The sequence below is a fragment of the Brachycentrus maculatus genome, unplaced genomic scaffold (genome assembly GCF_059751285.1).
Source record: "Brachycentrus maculatus isolate JH-2025_06_01 unplaced genomic scaffold, ASM5975128v1 h1tg000121l, whole genome shotgun sequence".
NCBI lineage: Eukaryota > Metazoa > Arthropoda > Insecta > Trichoptera > Brachycentridae > Brachycentrus > Brachycentrus maculatus.
This window is the reverse complement of record NW_028280874.1, coordinates 1,266,640-1,279,519: the sequence shown is the minus strand read 5'-3', so window position 1 is coordinate 1,279,519 and position 12,880 is coordinate 1,266,640. Positions and strand designations below refer to the sequence as shown.

At 31.4% G+C, this 12,880-nt stretch overlaps 1 protein-coding gene across 1 annotated transcript in view; it reads left to right on the top strand.

Moving 5' to 3' along the window:
- The window catches only part of p130CAS (Serine_rich_CAS and FAT-like_CAS_C domain-containing protein p130CAS), a 124,918-nt gene that overhangs the window by 33,576 nt on the left and 78,462 nt on the right, over window positions 1-12,880 (top strand). The window lies entirely within an intron of this gene.

The window sequence follows — 12,880 nt, the reverse complement described above, 5'->3', positions numbered from 1 at the left end:
CGTCAAATATCAAAAATCGACAATTTTCAGTTGTGCGTGTTTTCGGAATGCCCAGAAAATGTACTATATCCCAGCAAAAGTGGCATATTTTTAACTTAATATTTACCCGCTACAGGGCAGAAAGTGTTGTTTTTGCATTTTGAATAAAAGGTATAGTTTAATTAATTTTTTAAAAATACTAAATATTTTTCAAATGGAGAAAAAACCTTCAGGTTTTACCTAAAACGATTTGTTGCACAGTAAAATGTTCAATAAGCGGGTTGATATTTATTTTTAATACATTTCATTTTATTTTAAAACTTTAAAAACGATCTCCTGAAAAATCAAGTTTTTTGTTATATGACGTTGTTGAAAGGAGTGAGCGATATACATTCTTGGCTGCCCCGTATTCTTTGGTAAAGCCTCATTCGATTCAGTTGTCGCCGACCGGATTAATGGGCTTAGTCACCCTCCTCGCGAGTGTTATTACGAAGGGTGTTGGTTTAACACGTGCTTAATTTGTTTATTTTGTTACTCACTTAATTTTTTATTTATTTAATGCTCGAGGTGTAAGTATGTATTTTTTTTCTTCTTTTTATACTGCTACTAATAGCTACTATCCCTTTTTTCTTCTTTACAAAATAAAATGCACAGTATGTATGATCTTACATACAGACACATTTTTTCTGTGATTCAGTGAGGTAAAAATGAAATATGGATAAGCTTTTTAAAATCTTATCCAATCAAACGAAAAAAGTGTGGGTTTTAGCACAATTTCTTTGTGTCAAAATTATCTAAACATTAATTTGATCACAGTTATATTATTATATAGACAAGACATCTTTATTTATATTCTTAAGGCCCAATATACGAAATTCACAACTTAATTTTCTTTAAACCCAGGTAAGACTTAACATAATTGAATTTTGTTACTTAAAACACCGTTTTTGAATTGAAAAAATAAGTTTTTCTTCGAAAAAAATACAAAGTTTTGATAAGAAAAGAGTAAAAAAATTATAAAAAATATTTTTACAATAAACATACTTATGTATATTCTAAAAAAATCAAAATCCAACATATGTTTATTCTTTCAAAAAATTGCGCCAACACGCGCTTGGCTCCTTGCGTGGCCGGTCGGTTTCTGAATTATACATTACTGTATATTTGAGAGTACACTCTTAAATGTATCACTGGAAACTACTGTTCTCTTCCCATTTACTGTAAAAAAAATCGTATTTTTGATTGGGTTTTTATTAGTCGTGAGAAAAGAGGTTTTGACATCATCAAAAGGTACCTTCCGTACGTCATATCGTGTGTATCTAGTACGAGTAAACATATATTATACAACATATTAGTTTAATTAGTATGCAAAGCAAGTCGGATGCAGTTGTCACTGTGCACGATGCAACCATCTTAATAATGCCAGCCATTTACAACTTTCAACCAGTCATTTTATGACTTTTACTTAAAATTTACTTTTCTTGTTTTGATACAGGAAGTTTTTATGACTAGTTATGTATTTAAATTACGATTATAAAATGAAATAAAAATGATAGGCTTCCATCTAAGATTTTTTTTAAATTCACTTATAAAGTTATTGTTAAATGATAATAACTAAGTTATACCCTAAAATAAGAATACTTAATTTCCACCCAGAACCCATTATTGAGTATTATCATAAATTATTAGAAATAGGTATCAAATTGTGGTAGAGTGGGTTCGAACCGAGAAATTCTGACTTTAGAGTCCCCGACACTAACCACGGGACCACAACCCGACACTTTAGAGCATTCTTTAGGGTTTATTACTTAAATTTTACTTGGTAAATACAACTATTTCTTAAAATCTGTCGCGACACGCATTTCGAAGCATTCATCCTCATTATCAAATATCGTATTGATGTTTACGGTATTCGATAATGATGTTGAATGCATCGAAACACTTGTCACAACCGATTTTAAGAAATAGTGGTATTAACTAAGTAAAATTTAAATAAATATGGATTATTATAACCATAATGTGACTGCCGAATCAATCGATTAAATTATTTTTATGCAGTTTCAATTACAGGATTTCCATGTATTGTATTTTAAGGGTAACGCAACCGAAAGGTTGGATAAACGTATACATTTGCATGCACAGTTTTTAATCAATATTTTGGACTAGGATTACAAAATTATAACAAAAGGCTTTTTCCGTTTTTAAGTGAAACTAATCCTTTAACTAAAACGCAATACAGAAGCCTTTAACTGAACTTATTTTCGGTAAAAAAAAAACATCTTTCTTCGGGAAATTTTACTTCCTGACAATATAGTCAATTAAAAAATGCCTAGGTTGTTAGAAATAAAAGTTTAAATGTTAAGTCAAAATTATCTATACCACGTAATTAATGCGTTATCTATCCATCGTAATCGATCGCCTGATACATTCGAAACTGGAAAACTGCGCCAGATTCCATAGATCAACAGATTTTTCCTATTTTTCCGTAAGTTTTCCTATTTTTGCTCAAGGAAGCGATACCCTCTACTTATGGAATCACTGGTACAATGTATGCAATCAGAATAATCACACGTACAGCGTATCCGACAATCTTCCTCCACCAGAAGACACACACATGTTCTCTACATTGTCAACGTACCGCTCTGTTCTTGCAATAAGTGCAGTGCGTATGTTTTTTTTTCTTTCTTTGTCGTCATCCTTACTGCTAGGCGTCTCCTGGAATATTAGGTAGTAGATGTAGGATTTGTCTTCATTAGGGCGTTGGCGTTCTAAGTTGTAGGTAACATTTCTTTTTTAAATGGTAAATATAAATTCTATGAGCAGTGAGTAGATAAATACCATAGTTCTATTCGTATTATAGTATTATAGTTTTCATTTTAAATGACGATTTTTTCATTAGAACATTAAACATTAGAACATTAAACAACTAGCATATACGACCATAAATTTATAATCAGTACTTATTTTATAAATTTTTAGCACGTGTGTTTGGCATTTTTAGAGTAGAATGATATTTTTTCATGTAGGTACTACTATTGATCAGTTATTGAAAGGAGCTAAATACCATACATACCATGGTGATTATTTGTATTTTTAAAATGTTTAAGAATGACGAAATCATTGAATTTTTTTCAATGTAACGGAAAAATTTATATAGATTTTAAGTAAATTAGATATAGAGCGACGCAATTCACTAGAAACATTATGATTTTAACTGAATGAAGATATGATGCAGGGGGTGAGAATCGTCTTAACTTTTTTATGCATGAACTTTTTCGTTTCAATGTCAAATATTAACAGGATTCTTGAATACGGGCATATTTATGTCTACGATAAGCTAAAACACTTTGATCAGCTGATTTGATTATCTTTCCGAGGGTTCCTTGCTCGCACCAGGTATTATTAGAAGTATTACATCAGCTTTGAAAATCGACACCGACAACTACAAAGTGTTTTGTTGACGCTTCTGATTTAATTCTCACTCGATCCTATTAATGTTTTGTTTACTTGTCACGTTCTGGTCGCAGTTGTTATTATATACAGAACCCGCAAGAATGTCAAAACATTCTTATAGAGACAATTCTCTACCAAGCGTATGTTCATATATACTCGCGGTGTTTATTTATATTATTTATATTATTTATATCAGCTTTTAATGATGATATTTTGAATTTCATCGTTCACATAGTATTGTAAATTTATTATAATAGTCTGGATTATTCACCCTACAGATGAAATTTCAACATATCATTGTATAGGTGTCTTATTTTGTGACGAAGCATCTATCGTTTTTACACGAAACAGTGTGGAAATTGCAGAAAGCTATATACTTAATAATAATAATAATGTTTAATAATTATTCATAGAAATAACAACTTACATTCGAAAGGAACCCAACAACAGTACATATATACATCTTTAAAGAATAAGGCAATATGGATGTTTGATAACGGGCAGAATGGTGAAAGTTACCCAAGTGTATAAAGTGATCACTTTAGGCAGCCAAATGCCAGGTTGAAAGCTCTAGTATGCTCTGACTTCCATCTTCTTTCGCATTGAAACGAGAGATGCTTCGACTTAAAAAGTTAATACACTATAAAGAATATTAACTGTTTCTAATAACTTTGATACAAAATTGAATTGGTTTTTTCATCCGTTGATCGAGTTGTCGGATATGAAAGAAAATAATTTATCCATAAAAATGTAATTTTAATTAGTTGCCTTTTTTCGTAAACTAGAATATAATCGACTTTGCTTTATATGGCAAACGTGTTGCCATAAATTCTCGCGTAAAATATGGACAGCATTAAAATTTGATTTTAAACGTGCCTAAATCTCTCTCCAGTCTCCAAATACCGTCGCATCTCCATTCCGCGTCTTTAAAAAAGCGGTTCTTTGATGGTCTGATGCTATCGAGTGTGTATGATTTACAACCGTATCGCAAAAAATGATGGGAATTATCGTTTGAGAAGGCAAGCCGTTACCAGGAGAGCATGAGAGTAGGAGAATGCAGGGGATTCGTGAAGGGGGAACGAAATCCGATACTCAGACCAAAGTTCAAAGCTATCGTTTTCCCCATTCACGAAGCTTTTGTCAGCGGTTCGGTTCAAGATTGCTCTCAGAGACATATGCACGCTATTTAGGGCTATATGGCACTTTCACAATAGTTTACATACTGCGCGATCAACGGTTATATCTTGTAATATTTTAAATTATTTTTATTTTAAAATCTCAAACCTGTGGGTTAAACCCGGTGACTAAGGTGGTGGAAGATGCTACTACTGCTACTACCACAACCATCACGCCGTTTCACCACAGGGGTAGACAGAGAGGATGGGACGTCACACTCTTCTGTCCAGACTTACACACCTAACTTCCTTCATATCTAGTCATGCATGCCTTCTGATTACGCAGACTTTTGACTCCACCAGATTTTAGATTCTGATTTATCTGATCTCTTTTTCTGATCTCTTTTTCTGAAGTCTTTTTCGGCCGTCCTCGGTACGTTATCCGCTCACATTATACCAATATACTTTCTTAGTCATTCTCTCGCTATCCATTCGCTCCACATGTCCTAGTAGAGTTCCTTAAACTGGTATGGACGTGGTTGAAGGTGATCAGTTATAACTCGCTAGTATTTTGACTTTGGTTTATTATAAACAAGCATTACTAGGTAGCTCTAAGTGAGTGGCTAGTTTCTAGGAGAGACAAATCTAGAATCCGCTTGTCAGACTATGCGGGTATGCTCACGATTGCGGCTATGTCGTGTCACCAACATACCCACATTCCTTACAGATACTTTTACCTTTTTTAAAAAAATGTAGTGTATTGTAAAAAAAAATCAGATTCTTCTCATAGTACAAATTAACAGTGTCCAACTTACACAAGCTAATACGAATACAGGAATGTAACCCGGAGTTTCGTTGACATTGCTGCTATTTTGCTTTTCCTACCACCCTTCCTACAAACGTCCTATATTTTTCCCCGTACGCATATATTCCCATAAGAGATATCTTTTACACGGTTTTTTTTCTTTTCTTATCTGTATCCCATTAAATATTTTTCACTCCTATATTATCCAAGTATTAAGGGCGCAGGACTGATCTCTTGCCTTCGTGTAATTAGAAATTGACTTTTGTTCAATATTTCACCCATAACGCCTTTCTCTGCCTCTTCGCGCTATTTTACCTTTGGTATTTTGTGTTATTTTGATTTACCTACCATATACACTCTACTTGTTGTTTGTGACGCCATTTTCTCACACTTCAATATAAAAAAAAACTGTCCTTTGTATGACATTTTATCTGTTTCCAATCTTTGTCTTATAAAACCCTTTTAAAATACTTGTAAACCTCTCGTTATCTTTTTTCATTCTTATGGAGACGCAGTGTACCTACCCTTTCAGCTTGGTAATTTTTAGTATTGTTTACAAAGCTTAAATAAACATACTTTAGAGTTTTCAGAAGAAAGACTGATGTAATAGCAGGTCAAGACATGTTTGTCTTCAATCGCCTTTTATTCTACGTTTTGCCTTCAAGAATACTAAAGGTAATCCAACTTCCTTCCAAAATCCTTTATTTCGTCATCAATTTCTCATTTAAGATAATATTTTAGGTTCACGTAATCAGCTGGATATATCGACATATGAGGAAAATAACATTAAAGTCTGGGTATTTACTGGGCCTACGATCTATCGTAGGCCGGTTTAAGTGATCATTATATGTTGTCAGCCACACTACTCATGTTTCGCAAATTGGTGCCTAATGAGTGGTATAGGCAAGAAGGTGTCAATTGAAGCATAAATATAACTTACGAAATTTGAGTAGTGTGGTTGTCAACATGGGTAGAATGGTGAATGTTTCACGTGTATAATAAAGTGATCACTTAAATCAGTCTACGAAAGGTCGGATGTCCTGTAAATACCCATACTTCCATATTCTTTCATTAGTTGATTTTGCAACTCACTTTTAGTTGATATATATATATATATATATATATATATATATATATATATATATATATATATATATATATATATATATATATATATATATATATATGTGTATATATATATATATATATATATATATATATATATATATGTATATATATATATATTTATATATATATAAATATATATATACATATATTCATTTTTAATTGAAGTTTTATTTGATATATAAGTACCACTATTTCTTAAAATTCATTGTGACACGTGTTTCGATGCATTCCGCGTCATTTTCAAACACCATAAATGACGCGAAATTCATCGAAACACGTGCTCCATATTCTTCTTCGCCTACGTTAAGATATCAATATAAACGTGCAACTCCTTATTTATGGATTTGGCGTTTAATTAGTAGAACTCCATTTTAATTAATGTATTGAATATTATATTATTTTTTGACATCTCATCAAAGATGAAGAAGAATATGGAAGTCTGGGCATTTACGGGGCTTACGACCGTCATAGGCTGGTTTAAGTGATCACTTTACACACGTGTAACATTCACCAATTCTACCCATTATTGACAACCACACTACTCAAATTCTTGGAAGTTCTATATATATGAACCAATTTAGAAACCTTGTTCATGAATCACTAGAACTTCACTAGAGACATCTATTGGTGAGATGTAAAGAACTATGTAACTCCTGTAATTGGAGATAATCCAGATTTTGTGAACAAGTATTTGGACACACTCAAAATGTTGTATTGAATATTAAATCAAACACTGACTTTTTGTCTACTAAGTTGTATTATAAAACACAAAAAATAAATTTTGTGACAATTTTTTCTATCCAAATGTAACTCCTTAGTGGAGAAAAACCCAAAATTTGCGAAAAAAGTATTCTTTATGAACGACGCCGAACTTATTAACTTATATTTTTACTCAAAATATGGTTAATATGTTAATATCTACTGTGGTTGCGTTGTATTTTAATATTAATTTTGTCAAATTCAATTATTTTTTGTTCAATGGAGTGCTTTCACTCTTAGTAACAAACCTGGCTATTGTGTAAGATACTTGTATCTTGAATTTAACTGCATGTATTGTTGCTGTTACTCTCCCATTGGTACTTACTGGTAGAAAAAATCAGGTAGTTATTTCGGATTCCCGGAATTATAGAATTTAGGGTGTTCGCCTTCTCTGGACCACACTGAAATTCCTGTGGATTTATTGAGGTCCGTTCGGGACGAGACGGGAGACAGGGTCGGCTTTATCTTAAATATTCCAAAATGCTATTAGACAAAATGTCCAGTAATATAATGCAAGAAATTTGATTTTTGATCAAAAGTTTAAGCTGTCGGTTTTCGTGCTTATAATATGCCTATAATGGTCAGCACGCTCGACTACCGTTCTGGAGGTCCCGGGTTCGATTTCCAAGGGGGGTAAAATAAATATAAGTGATTTTTTCTCTGTAATATTTATTCAATATTACCCTGGACTGGTACCTGAAGCGGAGGGCTGATCACCTTTCCTTCATGTGTAAACGATCAAGACAAAACTGCGTTAATATGACGCAGTGCCCTATGCACCATTGGGTGTGGATAAGGGTTTTATTATTTATTATTAATATACCTATATAATGATGATGCTATATTGCATAAAACTTTGTATATGCAGGTATAGATACTGCAAATATCCTTATTTTTTATTACATATTTATTATGAACAATACTGTATAGGTACAAAACATTTTTCTAACTTTGAATTGACAATCCAAATTGAATAAAAAAATATATTTTATTTGAATTGTATCCTTTTGATGTGTGCTGATTATATTTCTATGTTATTTGTAATATAAACTCCAAATGAGTTTATATTACCCCATGGCATATACAGTTATTGATATTTTAATTATGCTGTCGATTTAAATGACAGGGGTTTTCCAATGCAACAAATTCAACTGCTAAATCTTAAAACCATACATCAAACAATTTTGTTTGAAGTTTTAAACTAAAATATTTTTATTTATTGTTTTTATGTATGTGTTTTGAAATACAATCCGGACCCTCTATTCAGATGTTCCACTTTATAATTACGAAGGCATGAATCCTCACTCGTTTTCACAGGGTGTCCTTTTACAAACAGTTTAGCCGCCCGTTAGCCCGACTTAAACCGTTGCGAATTTCATGAATGGCCTTGCTATTCAGGGTAAAATTTCTTTCGATCCATTCTTTTGCCAATATTTAATGACGTCAATATTGCTTTGCGTAAATTTTTGGCATTTTTCACCCTTGCCTTGCTTTATTCGCAGATAAAAAAAGTAAAAAATCAAAACATTGCTTTTGTTAGTTCAATAAATCATAAATACAATTATCACCCTGCTTTTTAAACGAACTAATTATCACCCTGCTTTGTCGCAGGGGTTGGCATAGTCAAGTTTTCCTCGGACGTCTTCTGCTCCTATTTGTTGCTACATTCACCTCATAATTTTATTTTATGTATTTATTTTTGAGTCTACTAAGTTGTCAAAAAAATCTGTGTTTGATTTAACAATTAATACATAAATTAAAATGGAGTTCTACTAATTAAACGCCAAATCAATAAATCGTAATTTTACTTTACCGTTCTTTACTCATTCATTTGTTCCACACGTCCAAACCATCTCAACACACTTTTTTTTAAATTAATCGATGTTGCCTATCTGAGCCTTGCATTCTATCCTGATTTCACCAATCGAATATGTATCGTACATTATTTTTTCCGCACATTCGAGTTATTTAGACTGCATTCAGTCTATATTCATCCTTCTTTTGCCAGCTCCATGCTTTCCTTCCATACTTTTAAATTTTCACATTTTATGTTATTTTTATGTGTTTTTCTATTATTGTCATGATTATCATTGCCTTGAAGTAAATGTATCATGCAGTCATATTGAAGCACCCAGAAGAATTATTGTGAACCAGACAATCGCCATGGATCTTCCTCAAAAGACATCTAGAGGAAGACCGAAAAATTCTTGGATGCAACCGAACGATAACATGATTCGAAAGCATGCCTTAAAAGATGTTCATGATAATAGGACCTGAGGACGAGTAGAGCTGACCTCAACAGCCTATAAAGACCATAAGTTGGGATGGAGCCAGGAAGACGAAATGTCATGGTAAATCACCCGTTTCGCGTGGTGTAAATTTTACGGTTGCGATTCCCATAAAGTTCCACGTCATAACTTATGAGCCAAGTGCGACTTTTAATCGGATGACTTCAGATCCATAAAAGCTCTCGGTTGACAATTTTCCAACAGCTGCACTCTCTCCACTCTCCATAGACCACGGACGCATTGTTTTCTTTTTGCAGCGTCGACTTCAATAAAGCACACTTTTGCCACTTAAATCCTCGCTCTGTTCAAAAGGATGTTATTTGTAACTTGATCTCAAACATCGCAGGAGGGTTATTTAACTAACTTTTTACTCATTCTGGGATGCTGTTTATATGTCTTGCATCTTGGTGGATCTGGAGTGCATACTATTGCATCCGGACCAAAGCGGCGGTTTTTGCATCCTGTTTGGTAATTATATCTACAAGTGCTTAACTGATTGGTTTAATGCTAAGTTAACACGACTTGAAATAACATTCAATCAAATTTAAAGTTTCCCGACAAATCGAGGTCTTGGTAGTAACGTAAATATTATTTATTACATAAGTATAAGTTTTCTACTGACATTTCTTGATAGAACTGTATTTAGAATAAAATAACAACTATGCATTATTGGGTGTAGTTATTTTATTCTGTGATTATTCATTATTTATTATATCAGACACGAGATTATTCACCCTACAGATGAGATGTCAATATTATTGGTATATCAACTTGATATGAAACATCTTTCTTTCTTCTTTATATGAAAGAAGATACATATAAGTCTGAGCATCCCAGAGCTTTCTGTCTGGCATTATTTGGCTAACTTATGCGATTCCGACGGCAAAAAGTAGAATTTAGAATATAATAAATAAAACAACAATTAAACAGTTTTTCCACTTTTATTTTATTTGACAAATAAAATAAAATTGAAAAAAAAACCTTTATACTTACAGTAGTTATTAAAAGAAGAAGTAGAAAACTTGAATCTAATAGATTGTTTCGAGTATTTGAATATTGATCAATACACCATGGAAAAAATCGTTTTACTTGCTAAAAATCACAAAAATTCGAACTACAGATGTATAAAAAAACAATGGATGGCATATCGAAAAATGATAGATGGAGAACGCGTGACGTAACTGGGATACATAAAAAATATATAATAATATAACTTCATTTATCTAATACACATAATAAGTGAGACAACTTCGTTACGAATTCCTGATGTGAACATGTGCGTGATGGAATTTCTTAACTTATCCAGACTACAAAATCGCTGTTTAAAATTTCTTTTTGATACTTTTTTGTTTACCCAAAATAAACTCACCAAATCACGTACTGCTTAGGAAGTTTACAGTTAGTGCATATAATAATACAAAATATTACTTATTTCTTTGCTGGCACAAATTGTCTTTTCCCTATTAGGTCATCATAAAATTTCCCACATCAGTCGTACGTGTGTAAACACTAAATTATTTACCTATTTTAATTTTAATATTTACAATCATGATGTAAACAAAAACAATTATGACCTTGTTGACATTTTACCGTGGTATTACGAATTACTATCTTACAATATTATATTATTACGTAGATATATATTATAATTTCATCAATTTGTATTTATCGTCTTATACCATATATATATATATATATATATATATATATATATATATATATATATATATATATATATATATATATATATATATATATATATATATATATATATATATATATATATATATATATATATATATATATATATATATATATATATATATATATATATATATATATATATATATATATATATATATATATATATATATATATATATATATATATATATATATATATATATATATATATATATATATATATATATATATATATATATATATATATATATATATATATATATATATATATATATATATATATATATATATATATATATATATATATATATATATATAAATATATATATATATATATATGGGACAAATTATACACTGTTACGAGACCGGACGCACTGATGTGCATCGATCCCATTTTTACTCTCATTTGCCATACATACAAATTACAAACCACTTAAAACGGGTTAATTATTATAAAATTAATAATGATTTTTTTTTTATATTTATGGTATATATATATATCGTATATATATATTCAATATATTATAATATGTATATAATTTATTTCTGCGTGGAACAGGTAAGCCTATTTAGTCTGTCTAAATAGACTTACCTGCTCCAACAGCAATTCATGTTTATAAAAAAAGTAGGAACATAATAAATGATAAATACAAGGAAAACATCAGAATTACAAATGGTTGTTTGTCCTTAACTAGAAGTGGATGTTTCATTTCTCACATGCTTGAATCAATTGTGTAACCAGCGTGCGGGCTGGATGAGGATTGGAAATGAGGTTGTTGGGAGAATTTCTAATAAGATAGAGGAAAGATTGGTTTTCGTGAGACTCGTGAGTGGGGAATAGTGAATAGATCCGTGACACGAATACAGGTGTAATCAGAAATTGAATTAATCAAAGGAATCCGATGGATAACTTTTAACTCTGAAGTCTTGTATGATAAAAATACACTTGGGTCTCTTTTTATGCGATAGATACGTTCCACGGGGAGTCACATAAAAAAAATTCGCATAAAAAAGACTTGAACTACATACAAAACTGGGGGATAGGTTTTATTATTTTTAAAAACTGCATAACTTCAAATCAATTTGATAGAATGTAACAAAAATCGCATAAAAAATGTTTTTGATAAACACTTAAAAATTACAACAGACGAGCTTTTTCCTTAATTAAATATCCACTTGTTGGAAATCGTTTTTGAGATATTTCTTCAATTCAAATTACAAGTGCTTTTTTTCTGTTCTTTTCCAATAAAGTATCTCTTGAACAGGATGTAAGATTTGAGCTTAACTTTGTGCCAGTGATATTGTATTAAATTGTATTAAAATGCAACTTTATTAAATAAATATAATAATAAAATATAACGCTTGTATTAGAACACTAATTGAGTTTGATTTGACACGACTAATTTCGAAAACTACAGGTGATCACAAATCAGGTATTTTTGGTGATCAGTGATCTAATCAAATGTTTAATTTGTTATAAGTAGTTAATTTGTCCGCCTCCGTGGTGTAATGGTCAGCGTGTTTAGCTACCGTGCTGGAGGTCCCGGGTTCGATTCCCAGGGGGGGGGGTGAAAATAAATATTAGCTATTTAACACTGTTATATTTATTTACTATTACCCTGGACTGGTTCCTGAAGCGCAAGAGTGGTC